This window comes from Sapajus apella, unplaced genomic scaffold (assembly GCF_009761245.1).
Source record: "Sapajus apella isolate SASKATOON/1434 unplaced genomic scaffold, GSC_monkey_1.0 scaffold61, whole genome shotgun sequence".
Taxonomy (NCBI): domain Eukaryota; kingdom Metazoa; phylum Chordata; class Mammalia; order Primates; family Cebidae; genus Sapajus; species Sapajus apella.
In genome coordinates this window covers 524,683-547,121 of record NW_022437001.1, presented here as the reverse complement: position 1 = coordinate 547,121, position 22,439 = coordinate 524,683, and the positions used below count along the sequence as shown (strand labels likewise).

Sequence of the window (22,439 nt, the reverse complement as noted above, 5' to 3'; positions counted from 1 at the left end):
GATTCCACATTGAAACAAAAAAAAAAGTTAACAAAAAAAGCCTACAAACACAACAGTGGAAAATAAATTTGATATTTCTGAAGTAAATATTGCAGTTGGAAGAATAACCACAATTTTTGGTGGTTTTTTTTTTTCGCAAGGCACTATCCAAGAAATAGTGCATTGTATCATATTATTTCTTCCTTACTCATATATAAAATAACAATTTGTGTTATATTTTAATCCAGCATTTTTCTTTCTTAGTCATATACAACATAATGAGTTGGCCACATGGCAAGAACATGGTGGGGGTATGGGGTGCGGGGCTTTAAGGAGCTCAAAGTGGTCCCTGGCTGACAGCCAGCAAGCAAACAGGAAAATCAGATCTACAAGCACAAGGAATTGAATTCTGCCCACAACAAGTGAGCCTGGAAGAGAACTCAGAGCCTCAGAACAGATAGCAGCTCCGGTTGATTCCTTAATTTCAGCCTAGTGAGAACCTGAGGAAAGACCCAGCTAAACCACACCCAAATTCCTGACTAACAGAACCTGGAAGATAAGCTGCTAAATTTGTGTTAACTTGCTGTAGAGCAGGGTCCACAACTGGTTCTGGTCTGTGGCCTTTTAGAAACTAGGCCGCGGCTGAGCATGGTGGCTCCCGCCTGTAATCCCAGCACCCTGGGAGACCGAGGCAGGCAGATTACGAGGTCAGGAGATCAAGACCATCCTGACCAACATGGTGAAACTCCATCACTACTAAAAATACAAAAAAATTAGCTGGGCGTGATGGCACACGCCTGTAGTCCCTGCTACTCAGGAGGCTAACGCAGGAGAATTGCTTGAAATCAGGAGGTGGAGATTGCAGTGAGCCGAGATCATGCCACTGCACTACAGCCTGGGCAACAGTGTGAGACTCCGTCTCAAAAAAACAAGAGAGAAAGAAACCAGGCCACACAGGAGGAAGTGAGCTGCAGGTGAGTGAGCATTACCGACAGAGCTCTGCCTCTGGTCAGATCAGCTGCAGCATTAGAGTCTCATAGGAGCATAAACACTACTGTGAACTGCACATGCAAGGGATCTAGGTTGCGTGCTCCTTATGAGAACCTAATAATGCCTGATGATCTGAGGTGGAACAGTGTCATCCCAAACCATCCTCGCCTGCCTCTCCTTTCCCCAATCCATGGAAAAATTGTCTTCCACAAAAATGGTCCCTGGTGTCAAAAAGGTTCAGGACTGCTTCTGCAGAGCAATGGAAAACTAATACTGTACAGATGACTATTTAAATTTGAGGAAATATAGTTTATATTATTTCTTTTAAAGGCTGCTAGTCTTTATTGTATCATCAAAACAACTAAAACTTTACATTATTTTAAGTGATATAATTCAATTTCACAAGTCAGCAGGATAAAGGGTAATATTCTCAACACTTTACAGGTTAAAAAAAATTTGCAACTTCTAAGAACTTATTTCTTCCACCAAGTAGGCAAAAACAATACTATGAACTTGGTATGGTTGTTTCTGCCTTTTTTTTTTTTTTTTTTTGTCACCCAGGCTGGAATGCAGTAGCACCATCTTGGCTCACTGCAGCCTTGACCTCCTGGGTTCAAGCAATCCTCCTGCCTCAGCCCCCCAAGTAGCTGGACTATAGGCATGCGCCACCACACCCAGCTAATTTTTGTATGTTCAGTAGAGACGGTTTTGCCATGTTGCCCAGGCTGGTCTAGAATTCCTGAGCTCAAGCGATCCACTCGCCTCAGCCTCCCAAACTGCTAAGATTACAGGCGTGAGCCACCATGCCAGGCCATTTCTGCCTTTCTAAACCAATGACATACCAAAACAAAAGCCCAACCTTGGTCCTTATCCATTTCCAAAGAAGTGTAAATAAAGTTGGATGGGTGGTTTTTTAAAAAAAAGTTAATTTTGAGATCTCGCATGGCCACATTATTGGGGGCAATCATCCAGTTTCTAAGAACTTCAGTAAACTTGGCTACTTAAAAAAAAAACTCAGAAATCTGAGTAAAGTCTACATCTAATTAATGGTATAAATTTTAAAATGGAATAATAATGCATGCTCTGCCAACCTCATAGAGTATATAATTAAATGCCAATGAAAATAGCCAGTACTTCTATAGCTCTTACTGCATGCCAGGCACTGTTCTATAAATAATATATAAGAAATAAATTTACAGATGATATAGATAGTATAGAACAAAGATTAAGATTCCAGGCTCTAGAGCCAGACTGCCTGGAAACAATCCCAGGTCCACTATTAACTAAAGGTGGGACCTTGACCATGTTTAACTTCTCTGTGCCAAATTTTCAGCTATAAAATAGGGATATTAACAACACTTACCTCATAAACTATTGTAAGGATTAGATGAGGTAATACACATGAAGGACACAGAACAGCGCATGTCACATAATAAACACTCAAATATTGATATCAATATTGTTTGTATAAGGGTGCCATATTAACATTCACTTCTAAGAAAGGAAATCTGTAGTAGATGATGTCAGAGGATACTAATGAGACTAAGACTTAAAATCCAAAAATCCTGAAGTGCTTATCTGATTCCTTCTACCCAACCCCTAAATTCTATTTACCAGAATTTAGTTCCACTTAGGCATTTTTAATCTTTCACAGAATATCATTCAGCACTCTATAATTATTTTTTTCTTTTCTTCTTCAAGACAGAGTCTCGCTCTGTAGCCCAGTCTGGAGTACAGTGATGCAATCCTGGCTCATTGCAACCTCTGTCGCTCAGGTTCAAGCAGTTCTCCTGCCTTGGCCTCCAGAGTAGCTGGGATTACAGGCACATGCCACCACACCCGGCTAATTTTTCTATTTTTAGTAGAGACAGGGTTTCACCATGTTAGCCAAGCTGGTCTCAAACTACTGGCCTCAAGTGATCTGCACACCTTGGCCTCCCAAAGTCCTGGGATTACAGGCATGAGCCACCACACCCAGCCTACTATTTTATTTATTTATATATCTGAGACAGGGTCTTGCTCTGTCACCCAGGCTAAAGTACAGTGGCAGGATCTGGGCTCACTACAGAGTTGAACTGCTATACTCAAACCATCCTCCTACCTCAGCCTCCCAAGTAATTAGGACTACAGGTGCACATCACCACCCCTGGCTAATTTATTTTATTTTAATTTTTTTACAGACAAGGTTTTGCTCTGTTACCCAGGCTGGTCTACAACTCCTGGCCTAAAGCAATCCTCTCACCTCAGCTTCCCAAGTAACTGGGATTATAGGTACAACCCATCACCCTCAGCTCCAGCACTCTATATTTAGTGTTTGTATGTAACTTTTGATAAAATTTTACAAAAGCATATAATTAAAATTTTCTGGAAAGGGCAAAGTTCAAATGTATTTAACTGTAGTTACAGTACTTTAAATGAAACCAAGAGAAAAATCTTTCACAAAACATTTTTAAGGGCCAACACCTAGGTTTACCTCTTTATAAGGTAACAGAACTACAAAAACTATCTTAAATATCCTAATGAAAAAACAAAAATACAGATATCAAACCTATGTTCTCACAGTATTAATTAAATATGAAACAGCTATAAATAAACTCACTGGGTAAGGAATGGTTCTACAAAGTATGTAAAAGAAGAAAAAATAATTTTTTTAATTACAAACACCAAATCAGCAAATAAAAATAGTTTAAGAAAATAAATAAAGGAAATACTCCAAGATACCCCCTGACTTAAACAATTTATACCCAAGAGACTAACAAATGTGGATTCTCAGATTTTCTGCTACACTTCACAAGGATGGCAAACCACAGGTTTTCAAATCCTAAATATTTAAGGCTCATCCTCTACCCAAGAATAATCTCCTTCAAAAGATTTAACTCTCTCTAAAAAACACATTTCACACATAAAATCAGTTTCCTCCATAATCTTACACAGATTTTGCCTAAATAAGTTTCTTCTACTGCTAATATATCTGGGACAATCGTCCTGATGATGATTCCAAGAGCAAGACCTAAAAAATGCAGGTTAGTGCAAATCAATTCAAATGACAGACTTCAATTTTGCAATTATTTTGTATAACAATATAAACCTGGAAATTGCCTCTCCATGAGTCTGTTAAACTGCCTTCCAAAGGGATGATTTTCTATCATTTTCCCCTCCTATGTCAGTACAACTTTCCATTTTCAATAAAAACTTAAGAGACAACAGGCATGACTAAAAGCATAGACCATGGAGTATGACAGATCTAGATCTGAATCCCTGTTGTGCAAGGTAAAATTCCTAACTATGTGTTCTTGGAATTTTCTCTAAATTTGTTTCCTCTGTTATAAAACATCAGTAGCTATTTCATATGAACTGCTGTGAAGAGTAAGTTAAATAATGGTTGTAAAAATCCTTTGCACAGTTCCTGACACACAGTAAACATTCAATACATGGTAATAATGATCATGAATTACAAAATCTACATTCTTATCTTCCAGATTCATAACCCTCTCATTTCTCATTAATTCTTTATAAATAACTGGGGGTAAAAATCAATCATTATCAAAAGAAAAAGAGACCTAGTAAGTCACTTCTTCACCTCTAACTGTCCTCTTTCTTTCCTATGCTTCAACAGCCTCAGTCATTACCCATGCTTAAAAGTACATACTTTATTTAGGCTCAAATGTGCAAAGGGGACCACGGGTTTTATTTAACACTTTTACTTAAAGATGGATCCTCCATGATGTAAAAATGATACAACATATTCATCTTTCCAGCACACTCAACACCAGAATGGGCCCATGGGTGAAAAAGAAATCAGCCAAAAGCACCATTCGGGAAGTATCCATTGGATCGAAGTTTCACTACTGAATCAAATAGGAAGGTAAACTCTAAGAATAAGATGTTCCAAACTATCTCAGCTACTTTACTTCTGGGATATGCTTTCTAGAAATGCAGAAGGAAAAAAGTTCACATGAAAATTTTTATCAATTCCTGAGATTTGCTCCTAATTCATCAATAAATATTTGCTGAACACCTATGGGCAAGCACAACATTAAGCACTTGGAAACAAAGGTGACAAGACAATGTGTGGTCTCCCCTCTCCGAGCCCCCACAGAAATTATTTAAAAGCTTTCCAGTTTTTTATCTCTTCCGTTCATTTGTTAATATACTATATGTCCACAATGTGGCAGGAATGTTAGGTACTTGGGGGAGCAGGTATTGACTAAGACTAGACTCTTATCCTCAAAGAACTGACAGACCAGTAGAAGAGACAAATACAAATAAGGATGTTAAGTGCTATAAAAACCACAGATACTGTGGGTAACCAGTGGAAAAAAATAACTCTAACTCTACCTACATTAATCAGGACACACTTCCTAGAAGACCAATATTTAAGTAGGGTCTGAAGAAACAAACGTTCCCAGATGAAAAGAATAGAATATTCCAAGCAGAGAAAATAGCAAGGTGTTGAGACAAATATACATGAAAGACTATACACGTACACACACATACAAATAGACATTAAAGTACATACATGCTGTATATACATGGACACACAGCCAGTGTTTGGATACAAGTGAAAAGAAGTCATCTGAACCACAAAATACAGAAAATAATACGACTTCCCAATTCTCCCAAAGATAATACACAACAAACCCTATAAATAGCAGAAAAGTCAATAAGTACATTCAAACTCCGGCCTTAGGGTATTAAGGCTGAATTCTCTCCCAGAAATAAGGGGAGCATGGAAAGAGCTCTGAAGGGTAGATTGGACCTGGACTAGAAGGGATCCTAACAAAGAAGAGTCAATTCAAGTGCAATACAAAGAAAGAACAGAAGCAAGGAAATCAATTAAGAGTCTTCTGAAATGGACAAGGCACTGTAAGGGTCCAATTTTTGTGTGTGTTTTTTTTTTTTTTTTTTTTTTTTTGAGACTGAGTCTTGCTCTGTCACCCAGGCTAGAGTGCAATGATGCAATCTCAGCTCACTGAAACCTCCATCTCCCTGGTTCAAGCAATTCTCCTTGCCTCATACTCCTGTAGCTGGGATTACAGGTGCATGGCACCACACCCAGCTAATTTTTTGTATTTTTAGTAAGGGTCCAATTTTAAACAATTAAGGGAAAAAGAACACATAGAAAAACAAGGTCCTAAGTTAAAGGGCCCTTGACGTGGTAAGCAATAAAACATAAGGAAAGAGGGAGTGCTCCAAGGTTTCCCCCAAAAGATCATTCCATTAACCTTGATACCTGTATTTTAAGTGTACATTTGAATTTATGAATACATATTATGGCAATCATCTCTCATAAGCCCTCTATTCTCAATATATTTTTACATGAACAGTTTGCCATTAAAAAAATTAAATGAGTAAAATCCATATGGAATCTTTTCCCAGTTTTTGAAAAAAGTGTAAGCACTTTTAGATTAATTTTGGAGTAATTTCCCTGTAATCTTAAAAAATATAATGAAATCTACTAACCTTCCTACATGTCTTTTAAACTGAATGTTAAATGAAGCCTATCCATGTCTGTGACTCATCTTTATCAACAATCAGCATTTATACAGAATATAAATGGCAAAGTACCTCATACAAAGGAGCTATCCAAATGAGAAACAGAGTTTAATTATAGAGCTGGGTTTCCTAATACTGCTTGGCAGGGCTGGCATTTGGACCAGGTAATTTTTTGTTGCAGACGCTGTCCACCTTGTTTACACCTAACCTCTATCCACTAGATACCAGTAGCACCCTTTCCTCTCCCCACTCCCCTAAATGACCATCGGAAACATCACCAAATATTGCCACATGTCCCCCGGGGACCCTGTTATAGATTGTTATATGCTAACCACTGTTTCCAGCTTCTCATTTATTTCCTTTAATACTAACAACAAAGTATCCACGAGGTAGGTAGATATTATTTTCCCCTCCTTATAAAGAAACTGAGGGAGGTTAAACAACTTGCCAAAGGTCACACAAACCAGCAAGTATGGTAGGTAGCCTGTACTTGAACCCAAACAATGATGGCTCAAGTTCCTGCTCCTAATCACTGTTGAGCTAATGACCCGGCATTTATCATCTGACACTTGAAAAGTAGTATTTTGAATCTTATCTAAAGCAAAAATTAAAACTACCACCACAAGTGAAAATTGAAAGTTCACAAACTCAATTCAGGAAAAATTAACAAGCATTTTTAAGCACTGACTATATGCACAGCACCAACTTTTAGGGACTAGAGTGGTTCAAAGCAGCAGCTACCATTTATTAAGGATCTGGCTGCAGGACCCCTTTCACACATTATCTCTTTGAGATCTCACAACATCCTTGGGAGGTATTATCTTTTTCTCAAGAGAGGAAGCTCAAGGTCAGAACAGAAAAGTGGTCCCTGACCTAAAAACTTTCACAATTGAATTGAAGAGATAGAAAAAAAATTTTTTTTAAGAAAATAAGCAAGTATGACAAATTAACAATAAATAAAGGATGAAAAACATAAAATACGAGAAGGGAAAGTATACAGTTAGACTAGTCAGAAAATACTTCTAAAAAGAGGCTTTTAGCATCCCCTCCTAAGAAAATGGCATAAATGAGCAAGAGAGGAGAAGCTGGGGAAGAGCAACCTCCCTCAGAATGATGTGCAATATAAGTTTTGGGGAAAGTTTTTAGATTGCCATTTTAAGTAATAAATGAAGGAAATGATGAAGACTATCATTTAAAAGTCTGCCTTAAAATCAGAATAAAGCTAAATCTGGAGAAAATAAAGCTAGTCTATGATATGCTTTTAGGGTGCCCCTACCTCCATACACTCTCAAGCACAGCAACAGGAACAATTAGAAAATATTGAAAGGTTAAGACTGCTAGATTTGGTTAATGAAAGCTTAGACAAAGTCCAACAACCAAATTTCATGAGTGACACATCATCTATTTTGTTTTGTGTATTTTGTCTCTCCTAATCAGAAAGTAAGTTTCAAGAGAGCAGGTATTTTTATGTTTTGCTCATTTAGATCAATGCCTGATATAGTAGGTGTTCAGTAAATCTGAACTGAATCTGATGCTGAATAAAGGCAGTATTCAAAATAGTGACACATTTAGGAGCAAAGACCACCAATACCTCAGCACTGAGAAAACCAGCACCCTCACAGAAATAATAACTTAATACTATTTCTTTATTATTATTGCAGCAGCTAACATTTACTGAATGCTAACTTAGCCAGACACTGTGCTAAAGGCTTACATGCATTCTCTCACTCAATCTTCTTAATTACTCCATGAGGAAAATAGGTACTATTATTATCATCCCAGTTTTACAAGAAACACACATGGAATAAATAACTTGCCTGAGATCATAAAGCAGCAGAACCTGGGTTTACCAACTCCAAAGCTTGCGTCTCAGCTACTATGTCATATACAGAATTACAAGCACCCCTCTCAGACAAAGCTAGTGAAATAGGGACAACGAAGAAAAAAAACAGAAAAAAAAAAAACAAACTCCTCTGTAAGTTAAAAACTCTTTGGCCATCCCCTTCTCCTAGCAGATGTGGTGGTTTCCCACCCTAAAATAACACTGATTATCCCCTACAAACTAAACCTTTAATGGTTTAAAGAGCTCGAATGTTGAAAAGGTATGAATAAAAACCAATCATCTAATCATCATTTCAAAGGATAGCAGATAACAAGTGGTAACACCCCATGTCCACAACCCAAAGAAATAACAGGGTGTGACCTCTGACTAAGGCTGACCTCAAAACTTCCAGAGCCACTCACCCTGGTGTCTGCTTCTTCTTCCCTCCTTCCTTTATTATCTCTCTCCCCATCTCTGTGCAACCCAATTCTCTTCTGCTCATTTATAAAAAATTGAAAATTTTGTTTCTTCCTCTAAATGTCTAAATCTGGTAATATAAAAGTTTAGTATTTTTCTGCAGGAAAAAAAAAATCTGCCTGCATAACACTCAGTAGGAAAAGGTTTCCTACTCACTGTATAAGCATTCCAGTTTATATTGCCAAATTCACACAGCAGTCAATTAAGAGACCACCAATCATGCAAAACAAAACTTACAACCCAAATATTTATCAACACGACCTTCCAGTATTACATACCTAAGAACCAGAAAGAAATCAAATAAACTAGAGAGAACATGCTCTTCTTCCCAACCAGTAACTTGCTATAGTCTTTTTTGAAAACCTCTGAAATGTGAAGACCCTTGAAGCATAATTCAAATTGTTACCAACAAAGAAAAATATTTAAAATATATATTAAAAACATTTAAAATGCTGACACTTATTTAAACTAGAATATTCATTACTCACCTAACCACCTGCTAGATCCGCTGGCAAACAAACAACTCTAATTTCTACAATTACACCAAAATCTAAAGCAAATTTTCCTTAAAAGGAGAAATCACAGCTAGCAGGATAATCAGTGCTAAACAGTATCCCTTTTTTTTAGCTTTTACTTTAGGTTTAGGGGTACATGTAAAGGTTTCAGAGGTAAACACATGTCACAGGGACTGTGTTGTACGTATTTCATCACCCAGGTACAAAGCCCAGTACCCAATAGTTATCTTTTCTGCTCCTCTCCCTACTCCTACCCTCCCCCTCAAGTAGACCCCAGTGTCTGTTGCTTCCTTGTGTTCATAAGTTCTTATCATTTAGCTCCCACTTGTAAGTGAGAACATGTAGTATTTGGTTTTCTGTCCCTGAGCTAGTGTGCTATGGCTAGTAACCTCCAGCTTCATCCATATTCCCACAAAAGACATGATATCCTTCTGTTTTACAGCTGCATAGTATCCCATGGTGTATATGTACCATATTTTCTTTATCCAATCTGTACTGATGGGCATTTAGGTTGATTCCACATCTTTGCTATTGTGATAAGTGGTGTAAGGAACACTCATGTGCATGTGTCTTTACGGTAGAATGAATTATATTCTTCTGGGAATATACCCAGTAATGGCATTGCTGGATGGAATGTAGTTCTGCTGTTAACTCTTTGAGGAATCGCCATACTGCTTTCCACAATGGCTGAACTAATTTACACTACCACGAACAGTAAGTGTTCCCTTTTCTCCGCAACCTCACTAGCATCTGTTATTTTTTTACTTTTTATAATAGCCATTCTGACAAGCATGAGATGGTATCTCATTGTGGTTTTCATTTTAATTACTCTAACAGTGAGTGATACTGAGTTTTTTTTCACATGCTTGTTGGTTACATGTATGTCTTATTTTCAGAAGCGTCTGTTCATGTCCTTTGCCCACTTTTTAATGGGGCCGTTTTTCTCTTGCAAATTTAAATTCTTACAGATGTTGGATATTAGACCTTTGTCAGATGCATAGTTTGCAAATATTTTCTCCCAAGACTATATCTCAATCTTGTTTTTCTTTAGATTTTTTTCATATACCTTAGATATACAGTTCTATTCAATAAACAGGTTATGAAGGCATACCAAAACTGTTCTCAAAATAGAAATTCTTTCCAAATACAGAAACAATCAAGAAGCATCTATTTCTTGTATCGGCCAATAAAACACTGATTGAAGAAAAGGTATTTCTGAAAACCGATCTTGTATGCAACAAATACTAAGCACAAAAAAAAACGGAATTTAAGAAACCCACATACTAATCATTTGGGGAAAAAACAAAAACTAAAATTAAGTAGTTAAAATAGAATTATGTAAATAAAATTATTTCAATCTTAATTTGAGATGTAAATGACACAGATGAAACTTCTGTTCAACTTCTTAATGATTTTTTTAAAGCTTTTTATTTCCAAGAGTTAAAGAGATGGGCAATTTAAAAAGCGGATAACTGAATTAGGTCCTGATATGTCTAAATGGGCAATTTAAACCACAGTCACTATCAGAGATAATCATTAATTATTCAAAAAAGGACTATTTTCTGGTCCATGCACTACTGAGATCTTTGAAAATAATTCAAATTCCAGTTATGTTCAAATCAGTCTTTCTTTTCTGTTAAAAAAAAAAAAAAAAAAGCACAACAGGGCTGGGCACGGTGGCTCACGCCTGTAATCCCAGCACTTCGGGAAGCCGAGACAGGCAGATCACGAGGTCGAGAGATGGAGAACAATCCTGGCCAACATGGCATGGTGAAACCCCGTCTCTACTAAAAACACAAAAATAAACTGGGCGTGGTGGCACGCGCCTATGGTCGCAGCTACTCAGGAGGTTGAGGCAGAAAAATCACTTGAACCCAGGCGGCAGAGGTTGCAGTGAGCCGAGACTGCGCCACTGCACTCCAGCCTGGCAACAGAGCAAGATTCCGTTTCAAAAAAAAGCACAACAGTTCTGTCATTTCTTTAGCTTTTAATAAAATGTTAATGAAATTTTAGATGCTTTTAAAAACACAGAATTACTTCAGTATTATTTGTCAAACTCAAGGGTTGAATTTAAATGGTAGGCAACATATGGCCTGACTTAAACCTTCTATCTACAGTATACTTTACAAGAACCAACTGCCTGCCTGTTGCTGGCTCCAGGTAGACTTGTTTTCAACCATTAGGTAATTATAAATTACTATTTTTAGTGAAGCAACCCCTTCTCAGACCTAGAGAATGTCATGCAAAGGTATATTACCCTCTACACTCCCCTAAAAAGCATGCAATCCTAAAAGGCTGTTAAAAATATATATACATTCAGCCGGGCACAGTGGCTCACACCTGTAATCCCAGCACTTTGGGAGGCCAAGGCAGGTGTATCACCTGAGGCCGGGAGTTAACAGACCAGCCTGACCAACATGGTGAAGCCCCATCCCTATTGAAAATACAAATTTAGCCATGCCTGATGGTGCATGCCTGTAATCCCAGCTACTGAGGAGGCTAAGACAGGGGAATTGATTGAACCCGGGAGGCAGAGGTTGCAGTGAGCCTATATCACGCACAACATTGCACTCCAGCCTGGGCAACAAGAGCAAAACTCCGTTTACACACACACACACACACACACACACACACACACACACTCACTCTCTCTCTCTCTCTCTCTCTCTCTCTCTCTCTCTCTCTCTCTCTCTCTCTGACTGGCACTGTGACCCACGCCTGTAATCCCAACACTTTGGGAGGCTAAAGTGGATTGCTTGAGCCCTGAAGTTTGAGACCAGCCCGGGCAATATAGTGAGACCCTGTCTTTACAAAAAAAAAAATTTTTAATTAGCAGGATGTGGCAGTGCACAGCTGTAGTCCCAGATACTCAGGAGGCTAAGGTGGGAAGATCACTTGAGCCCAGGGGGTCGAGGTTGCAGTGAACAAGGATCACGCCACTGACTTCCAGCCTGGTGACAAGGTGCAACCCTGCCTCTAAAAAAATAATTAATTTTATATACACACACACATTCTCATAAGCATTGACTAGATCAGGAATTTTTGTTAAAAATTTAAAAATTATATACACACATAGACACAGACACACACACATACATATATTCTTCAAAAAACAAACGAGCAATTTGCCTTGAGACTTTACATTTGGTGCGAATAATAAAGGTTGATGGGTTCAAGATGTTGTGAGATGAAAAAACCAAAGCCAGAGGATGGTGATCCTCTCCGAGAAAAAGCTAAGTGATATTTTTATATTTTGTTGTCTTTTAGTATTTCCTAAATTACAGAGCAGTCATGCAGAAATGAACAACTAACACAATACACTAGGTACATGTGTATAAACACACACACACACACACACACACACACACACACACACACACAGAGAGAGAGAGAGAGAGAGAAAACATGCTATCTCCTTCTTACAGCCAGATTTCCAGTAGCTATCTTCCAGCTGGAAAGAAAGGGCAGAGGTGACACAGCATAGCAATAGAAACTGCACAGTATCTGACTGATCCATTAGCTGTCCCTTACGTCTGATGGGGGAAGAGCAGAAGATACTCAAGCAATAAGATCTCTTGTGCATTTCTGTTTATTTCTGGTTTTCAACTATGGCAGGATAATACAAGAGAAACACTGGCTCACATATTTTCTTCTTATAAGCCTTCTGTTTTACAGAAATCAAGTGTTACTCAAAAATTGTAAAGGCACACTTTAGAAAAATTTTGTTAAATGTTATTTTAGTTTGTCATTCCAATATCCAGATCAAGTGCTCAGTGAAAACTACAGATGCTCCCTCAAATGTTTCACAATTCTGAAAGTGTAATAGGAAGAAATTTTAAAGACACTTGCATGTAAAAATATAATTACTAGAAGGTATGTATCCCGTAGTGTTCAGAAAATATATATCCCCTAGTGTTCAGAAATGTCACATACTTTGAGAAAATACATTCCATTTAAATATACAGTAAATGTATCATGAGAAGTATCAATAAGGTATCATCAGAAAGCAGTAAAAACATAAAAATACATTAAGACATAGACGATGATATTAAGTGATGTTAAAAATATTTGTAAAGTATTTAATATTTCCTAAATTCCACAGCAGTCACGCAGGAATAAACATCTAGCACAATACACTAGGTTCATGTACATACACACACACATATTGTGTGTGTATGTGTGTGTGTGCATACATTTTCCCTCATTATACTTAATGGGGGGAAAAGTCTAAAAACAGAACAATTTAACAGCAAGAATTCATTATTTAAAAGCAACTGTACTTACCTTTTTGTAATGACAATTCAGCTACACTGAAAAAAAAACTAATACACATTTTTCCCTGGTCCACTGAAAGTATCAACGAACTAGAATATTTCTGTTTGGAGTATCTGCAGATATGAGATAAACACCTTTAAAAGACTTTTATGTCTTTTAAATTGCCACCTATCCTTAGGTTTAGAACAATGATAAAATTACTTGAAAAGGCAAAAATTAAAGATTTTTTAAAAGATTTTAAAAATCCTTTCCAAATAATAGGAAAGCAACTTTATAGTGACCTTCTAAAAGACGTACTAACATTGTCAGATTATATACTTTTTTTAAAAGGGAAAAAGAAAAATTAAAAAGTAAATTGTTAGTTCAATTTAGGTAGCAATTAATACGTAGAAATACTATATGTAATATAAAAGTAGGTTTCATACTCACTAAAAAGTGATCATAATTGCAAGAGGAGTCTCTACCCCTGCTATAAACAAGAGAATTCTAAAATAAATAGGAATTATGAAACTAAATATACCATCTTCCAATGTTGGTATCTGCTGACATATGAAAGAAATATTCTAATATTAGCTGTAATGTAAAATTCCACAAAGTGCATTACACATTTTTTTTTTTTTTTTTTGAAACACAGTTTCGCTCTTCTTGCCCAGGCTGGAGTGCAATGGTGCGATCTTGGCTCACCACAACCTCTGCCTCCTGGGTTCAAGCGATTCTCCTGCCTCAGCCTCCTGAGTAATTGGGATTACAGGCATGTGTCACCACGACCGGCTAATTTTTTGTATTTTTAGTAGAGACGGGGTTTCTCCATGTTGGTCAGGCTGGTCTCAAACTCCTGACCTCAGGTGATTCGCCCACCTCAGCCTCCTAAAGTGCTGGGATTACAGGCGTGAGCCACCATGCCCCGCCTGTGAATTACATTTTCTGAACAATATGTTTGAGAAAGATTTACTCTTAAAAACAAAGCAATGCTGGCCGGATGTGGTGGGTCACACCTGTAATCCCAGCACTGTGGGAGGCTGACGTGGATGGATTGCCTGAGCTCAAGATTGGAGACCAGCATGGGCAACATGATGAAACCCATCTCTATCAAAAACACAAAAATTTAGTAAGGTGCAGTGGCGCATGCCTGTGATCCCTGCTACTTGAGAGGTTGAGGTGGGAGGATGACTTAAGCCCTGGAGGTGGAGGTTGCAGTAAGCTGAGATCACACCATAGCACTCCAGTCTGGGTGACAGAATGAGACCCCGTCTCAAAAAAAAAAAAAAAAAAATATATATATATATATATATATGTATGCATATAAAATGTATACACATGCATATGTATATATATATATATATATATATATATACATCAAAGCTTTTTAAAGTACGCATTTAAATGATTTAAGTGATTTGTTAAGATACACTACTACTTGAAATTAACAAAAAATAAACTGCAGAGCCAATAATTCTACACATTGGTCACTGCAAGAGATTAAGACATTAAAAGGTAGCAGTATCAAACTTTAATGTTGTTATAATTTGACTCATTCAAACCAACCATAAACAGTTCTAACTTTACATACATACGAAGTAAAAAATGCTTTACATTTATTTTCAGAAGGTTTCAAAAGTATGCCCATAAGCTTCTTTACAGATACTTCAGGCCAGGAAACAAAGTCAGTGTATCACTAAATGCCAACTGCGGTTATCTTTAAGTAAGAACTGCAGGTAGTCCCTACTTTTTAGCTGCATCTGTTTAGAGATGGCATCATCCCTGTCCCTCAATCCATAGTTTTCATCACTATGAAGGCAAAACAAAAGTTTTTTTGTACAGTAGAGTATGTGTTTTATGCAGAATCATTTTAAATTAGCTCAGAGAAAAACACCTCATGTAGAAAACAGAGGCCACCAAAAATAGCCAGTCCTGGCTTTGTAGTGTAATAAAGCTGATACTGTTTGTTGGTGGATTTGGCAGTTGTCTATACGATGGGTCCATAAACCTCCTCCTAAGGGCCAATTGGAGCACAGCAACATTCGTTCACTTCAGTGTTGTCTACAGCTGCTTTCACACTATGAGAACAGAATTGAAAGTTGTGACATATCATGTAGCCCATAAAACCTAAACTATTTTCTAGCTGGCCCTTTACAAAACAAGTTTGCCAACTCCTCCTCTACACAATGAGATGAAAGGCATCAGAAGACTTCTCCAAGACCCATCTCCAAAGTACAATGAAGTGAGCCCATGCATGGCCTGTGGAAGTCATCTTGTGGATGCTAAAACACACAGACACACACACACACAAACATATACCCTGAAGGCTCTCTAATTCCCTATCAATCCAAAAGTTGCCAAGGCAAACTGCATGAAGTTACCACTCCCTAATACCGGAGTCCCAAGATTCCCACTGTCCTTACTAGCAAATAATGTTAACTATAAATGGCTGCCTTTCAAAATTCTTTTTTTTTTTTTTTTTTTGAGACGGAGTTTCGCTCGTTACCCAGGCTGGAGTGCAATGGCGCGATCTCGGCTCACCGCAACCTCCGCCTCCTGGGTTCAGGCAATTCTCCTGCCTCTGCCTCCTGAGTAGCTGGGATTATAGGCACGCGCCACCATGCCCAGCTAATTTTTTGTACTTTTAGTAGAGACGGGGTTTCACCATGTTGACCAGGATGGTCTTGATCTCTTGACCTCGTGATCCACCCACCTTGGCCTCCCAAAGTGCTGGGATTACAGGCTTGAGCCACCGCGCCCGGCCTCAAAATTCATCTGCACATGGCTTCAACTGCATAAAAACTCTTGTGGAAAGTAGAAGGTGAAAAGAGAAGGCCTCCATAAGGCATGTAATCCAATCCCTATATCTTCACCCTAGAATCACCTTAGACCTATCTCCCTGTCTAAATATCTCTTCCCCAGAGTTTCTGTTATTTGAATAATCACTCTTTTAAGAAGTCAGAGAAGCTAGTGGGAAGGCCCAGAATTCCAAATGAGAAACATAAAAAAGTGTGAATCTATATTTCCTTCCTCACAATCCTTAATCCTCGTTAAAGTTAATACTAAATGCAAGCCACAAAAATGTCTACATTTTTTTAAGTGCCAAGTTGCTTTTTGTTTTTTAATAAAAAGGTTAAAAGAAAAAAAGCATGTTCAGCACTGCTGTGCCTACACAGGGATATCCCCTCCATTGTATGGGACACAAAGACACACACCAACTGCGAACAAGGGAAGCAGCCTTCTCTCTGCCGGCTATTTTTAGCCTCACTTCGTCATATTAAGACCAAACTTAGGATAATAATGCAGAGTGAACTTTAAAAATATGAATTTGAGGAAACAAAACTGTCCTCCTATTTATAAGTTCTTTAACAATGAAATTATATATACTCTTCTCAAAATCTCAAGGGACCTATATACCCTATTTTAAAAAAAAGAAAAAGAAAAAAAAAACTTTTAGCTTGTTTCAAAAATACAGAATAATATACCCTGGGACTAAACTCGTGGCCATGTTTAAAGCCTGCTCATTCCTTTTCAACTTCAACTCTTATCTACTTTTAAAATATCTATTTTAGGGAGTGTCTCATTCATTCAGATTTTCCACTCCCAACTAAAAATACCCATTTTTCAGCTCTTCACTTTCCATCAGTACTCTGGAAAACCTAAATATTTTGAAAATAATTCCAACTTTACATTTTCGGCATATTACCTGCTGAACTATCTTGCTGTCTGGAAACTATACCAGTATCCAACTGTTGCCCTACAATTTTCCATCCAAAACAAAGTTTACTGCCCCATTGCCAAACTCTTTTTTGTAAGAAGCTACTAGCAACACACTAAGCATCTTCTTTTTCACTCCTTCTGTGTAGCTCAAGAGCCATGATGTAAAAATGTTGGTTCCCTAGGGAAAAAAAAAAAAAAAAACCCAATCCAGGCACAATGACTTTCCCTAAAATGTAATTTCTCCCCAGTCATCTGAAACTACTCTCTCAGGAACACTCAATTGCTTCTTTGAGCTGTAATCATGTATCTACACAAACACAACTGACCCTAACACTACTCAACAACCTCCATCTGTGTTCCCTTCAGACCAATTTCATAATTTTATCTGTCCCTTATGCCTTCCAATTCTAAAAGTCTTAAATATGTTGTCTCCACTTGCTCTTTTCTTCCTAAAAGAAATCTTTCCAGATTTTGCTTTAACACTTCAATTAGTTCTACACGTACACGTCCAAAAGCAACAATTCACTAGTGAAAAATGTAAAAATACATTAACATCTATAAAGTACCATGTAATATCTAACATCTAGTGTGATCTTAGATAAATACTGGTCTATCTCCCCTTTCCTGTAGCTTCGTGCAATTTGTGTTTGATTGTCTCCACCACCTACAAGTCAAAGCATCTCAAAGACAGGGATCCCAAATACTTTGTCATTTCTACCAAACATGCAATAAAACATTACCATAATTTCTGGCTGGACACGGTGGCTCACACCTGTAATCCCAACACTTTGGGAGGCCGAGGTGGGTGTATCATTTAAAGTCAGGAGTTTGAGACCAGCCTGACTGACATGGTGAAACCCCATCTCTACTAAAAATACAAAAACACTAGCCAGACATGGTAGCGTACGCCTGTAGTTCCAGCTACTGGGGATGCTGAGGCAGGAGAGCAGGAGAATCGCTTGAACCTGGGAGGCAGAAGTTGCAGTGAGCCGAGACTACACCACTGCACTCCAGCCTGGGCGACAGAGAGAGACTCCATCTCAAAATAACATAAAATAAAATTATCATAATTTTTAACCAATCTATAGTTAAAGCAACAATAAAAGTAGGTCCAAAAGTTAGTGAGCAACTTTGACAGAGTGTAACCTACATTCAAACTATAGTTTGTTTCTTAGTTTGTCCTCCCCTCCTTCTCAAAATACAGGTTCTACATGACTACATTTCTTGTTATCATATCTTTGTGAAAAACAAAATACATGACTCTGATTCTAAGTCTAACATTACATCCACTATTCAATATTTTCATGTCAGTACACACTTAAAAGACAGAATTTAAGGTTCCTTACCAAAACGTAATAAGGCAACTAAAGAAAAACAATACAGTGGGAGAAGTTTCAGAGGAGGGAAAAGTGGTCAAAGAAATAAGAGACATTATTCCAAGACAAGAGCTGGAGAAGCTGACAGTAGGAATAATAAACCTCTACCTAAAAAGTAAGGAAAGATGAACTGAGGCTTGTTCTGGTATTTCTAGAAACACAAACTCTGGCTGTGTCCTGAAAATTTAAGGACACAGGTATGGAATATACAAATGAATTGTCTATGGAATTTATAAATCAATTGTCACATAATACAGAGGCTAATAAACTTGCAGAACTCATTACTTTAAAAGAATAGGACCAAACACTGTTAAGTCTGAGAGAGTTTTAAATAAATTTAATCAAGATCCTGAATGGAGAACTCCAGATAGACTGATAAATCCAGGCTTACATTCATTACCACAAAGCATCTCTCAGCAGTGGCTTCAGATAGAACGAGCCCACACAGTTGTCTAGACGGACCACAATTCTCAGTATAGTACTGTCTATGCCTTCTTACATAAAATTCTGCTCTATGTTTAACCCTTAAGGTCTGTATATATGTTAACTACTTTCATGAAACTTTAATTGGGTACTTTGAGAACATTGCTAAAATGCAAGTCAAAGGTTTTATAGGCTTCAACTTTAAAACAATGGAAGGAAAAAGTCATTCCTGAAAGAATTAAATATCAAAAGTGTATCCTAAATTGATACAGAAATAAAGATAATTCAAAAAAGAAAAACCTCCAACAAAATTAAAAAGTGTTGTCATTTTAAGATGTTACTCCAAAAAAAATTAAAAATTTGGTGAAGGGAAAAAAAAATACTTTTATAAAATGATTAATGTGATAAATGCTCTTCCCCAAGTAAGTTGTGATTCCTAAGAACTCAAGTTCCTAAGTGAAATCTGTTACAGTGTCTCCTGACACACGGACCCAGGAACTGAGAAGGTTAACTCCTGTACCAATAGGTATTGACATGAAAATCTCCCAAGACTGTTTTTCCGTTGTTGTTGTTGTTGTTTTTTAAAGGGAATTTTGCTTTCGGGGGTCCGTAAGTGGTTCTCACTTGAGAACCTATGTAAGAGTACCCCAGAAACAAAAAGTACACCGTACACACCCACAGTACCAGGAAAAGGTTACAGATACAGATGGCCTCTGTGCGCACATATGCTCTGGCTTCCTCAATTTTCCTTTGCCAATTACTGGCCAGAAAGGTGCGAGTATTCACTCTGAAGAAAGAACTCCTCCAAGAGAAACCTGCATACTTGCACTACTCGTACAAAGAGCTAAAAAGTTACAAAATACAGGCCTCCCTAACACCTTCTCCCTTCTGTGAATAAACCTAGACCCTCTTACGACTCCCAACACTCCTGGAGAACATCAGCAAAACTCCAGGAGGAAGCGCCGGCATCCTCCCACTTTCTCCCCCTCAATTCCCTCTCCCAGGGCCACTCACACTTTAGAGAAGAGCCGCGGCGCCCAGAAAGTGGGTTGGTTCCCTTCCTCCTTCGGATTGAGGCGGCAGCTGCGGAAGGCTCCGGCGCGGTCCTGAGGAAGAAGCGGAGCTCGTGTCGCTAAACCAGGCGGCCACTCGGGTCTCTTCCGTGCTGCCAGGGGAGAGGCGGCGGCGGTCCCGCTTACCTCCTCTTTTCCTCTTCCTGGGTCTTTTCAGGCTGCGACTCCTGCCCGTCCAGGGCCACTTCTCCCGGGACAGTCACGTTTGGGAGGCTCCGGGTTTTGTTTTTATAAAGTTTCCTCCGGGCGGAGGCTGTGGCCGGCCCCCCGGGTCCCCCCCGGCCCCGCCGCCCTCCGGGCTGGGGCGGGGGAGGGGGGCTCTAAGAACTCCTCCCGGAGTCCAGCCAAGGAGCCGGGGGGCCGGCGACTGGCCAAGGGAGAAGACCCCCGAAGGGGGCTGAGGGGAGGGGGAAGGTGAGCAAAGGACGGCGGCGTCGGTCCCGCTCTCTCCGCCGCCCCAGCCGCCGCCTCACATCGGGGTCCCCGTCCCCCCGGCTGGGGGGTGGTTGCAGAGCTTGGTTGGGGCCCCGGCTCATACACTCCGGGGCAAGATGCTACGGACCCGGGCGGGTGGCCGAAAAGGCGGCGAGGCGGGGGACCCGGCCGGCTCCGCTCGGCGCCGCCCCCGCTCCCGGCTCCAGCATGTGTCGCTGCGGCTGGGACCCCCCTCCCTACACCTTGGGGGTCCCACGCCCCACGCCCCGGGACGAGGCAGAAGCTCCGGCGCCTCCTCAGCGTTCTCTCACCGCGGAGCAGCTACCCAGTCCCGGCCGGCGGTAGCCGCCTCCCTGCCCCCAAAGCCGCCGGCTCCTGCTCGGGCTCGGGCTCCGGCTCCGGCTTCGGCTCCGGCGTGTGCAGCCGCCGCTGCCGGCCGGGAAGGTGAGGGGGGGAGAGGAGTGTGGCCGCGGCTCCCGCTGACCCAGGTGAGGGCGAAGGTCTCAGCGGCGGCCAGTGCAGAGGGGCTGAGTCTCTCGGATGCTCCTTAGCTCTTACTCTCGGCGGCGGCGGCAGCAGCGCCCGGAGCTCAGCTCGCTGTCTCCCTCGCTCTGTGCGGGGCTCTCGCCTCACTCTAGAGAGAGGGGCGGGAGGAGAGTGGCGCCTGCAGATGACGCAAGTTACCTAGCAACCGCTCTCCTCCCCCTCCCTCTTCTTTCCGCTCTGAGGCTTCCTCCGCTGGCCTTTTTTCCCCATCCAGCTACCCCGCCCTGGGCGCCTCTGGCGCGCTCTGATGACGCTCCAAGGGAAGAGGAAGTGGGGATCGGCGAGCGGGTGGGTGCGCCTCGGGCCGCGGGACTCGCAGCCGCCGCCGCTGCTGCCGCCTCTACGGCCGCGTCAGAACTGAAGAGAGGAAGGGGAGGAGCTGAGACGAGCCTAAGCTGCCGCCCGATTTTACCCCTGACCCGAGGGCGGCCCGGAGAGCTTGCTCTGTAGCAGTTTCCTGCGGGGCAGGTGGGACTGCTTCTTTGGGAGGAAGGAGAAGGCCTAGGCCGCGCCTTCAGGCAACTGCGCGCACCACCCAAAGGTGAGGCATTTGGCTCCAAACAGGCCCTCGAAAAGCCGGACTGATCGAGGAGTTACCCCACGGCCTGATCCTCTGCACCTGCTCCAGGGAGAGACCGCCCCACCGTTCCCGTGCCGTGGCGGTGAGACTCAGCGCTGGATAACGTGTGGTCGTGCAGAGCAAATGTTTGATGAATGAATGAATGAATGAATGCCTCTCTCACGTGGCACTCGCGAAGCTCCTAGGATATGGTGGAAGTGCAAGCGCTTTGTAAACTGCAGTGCATTGTAAAAATGAGTTGTAATACATTCCTCCCCTCCCCCTAGCTATGAAAGGAAACAGGGGTGCGGCCTGAGTACAGAGTCACAACCTGAGTCTTCGGTGGAAAAGGAGATGAAATGCTGGGCAGGGGAAGGAACCCATCCTCGGACAGATTGTTAGGGCGGCGGGAAGGGAGGATTAGAAGGGAGCCATCCTCCGGGAGATTGTGGAAGGACTTTTGACTGTCAAGGGAAGAATTTAATTGATAGTGCCTCACTTTTACGCATCGTTCTTTCTTACGGTTTGGAGCTTTCTAGAGCTTCTCGTCTTGGTTCATCAGTGTACACTGTCATCAAGAAATGTTGGCCTGTGTTTCAGGTCTGACTCAAAGGTTATTTTCTTTCTAAAACAAATATTATTACTATTAATGCAGCTTTTCCTACAGACGTTATCCTGGAAAGGAAAGTCAAGTAAAAACTTATGAAGTTTAAAGTGTAGTTCTCCAGGAAAAGAAATTTAAAATAAAAGGATTAGAATCCTGAGAAATCTGTC

The 22,439-nt window shown here is 40.4% G+C and overlaps 1 protein-coding gene and 1 pseudogene across 2 annotated transcripts in view; one reads left to right on the top strand and one right to left on the bottom strand.

The window, feature by feature from the left end:
- The window catches only part of FBXW7 (F-box and WD repeat domain containing 7), a 226,930-nt gene extending 205,728 nt beyond the window's left edge, over window positions 1–21,202 (bottom strand). The window contains exons 1-2 of one of the 2 annotated variants that reach the window (XM_032246405.1): window positions 20,252–21,202; window positions 20,067–20,158 (exon numbers count right to left, since the gene is read on the bottom strand). The gene's annotated coding sequence lies outside the window, so the exon portion shown is untranslated. The remainder of the gene's footprint in view (window positions 1–20,066; window positions 20,159–20,251) is intronic. The other variant, XM_032246407.1, reaches the window with a different exon arrangement.
- Window positions 20,677–21,957, top strand: LOC116529033 (annotated as a pseudogene).
- The last annotated feature ends 482 nt before the right edge of the window (window positions 21,958–22,439 follow it).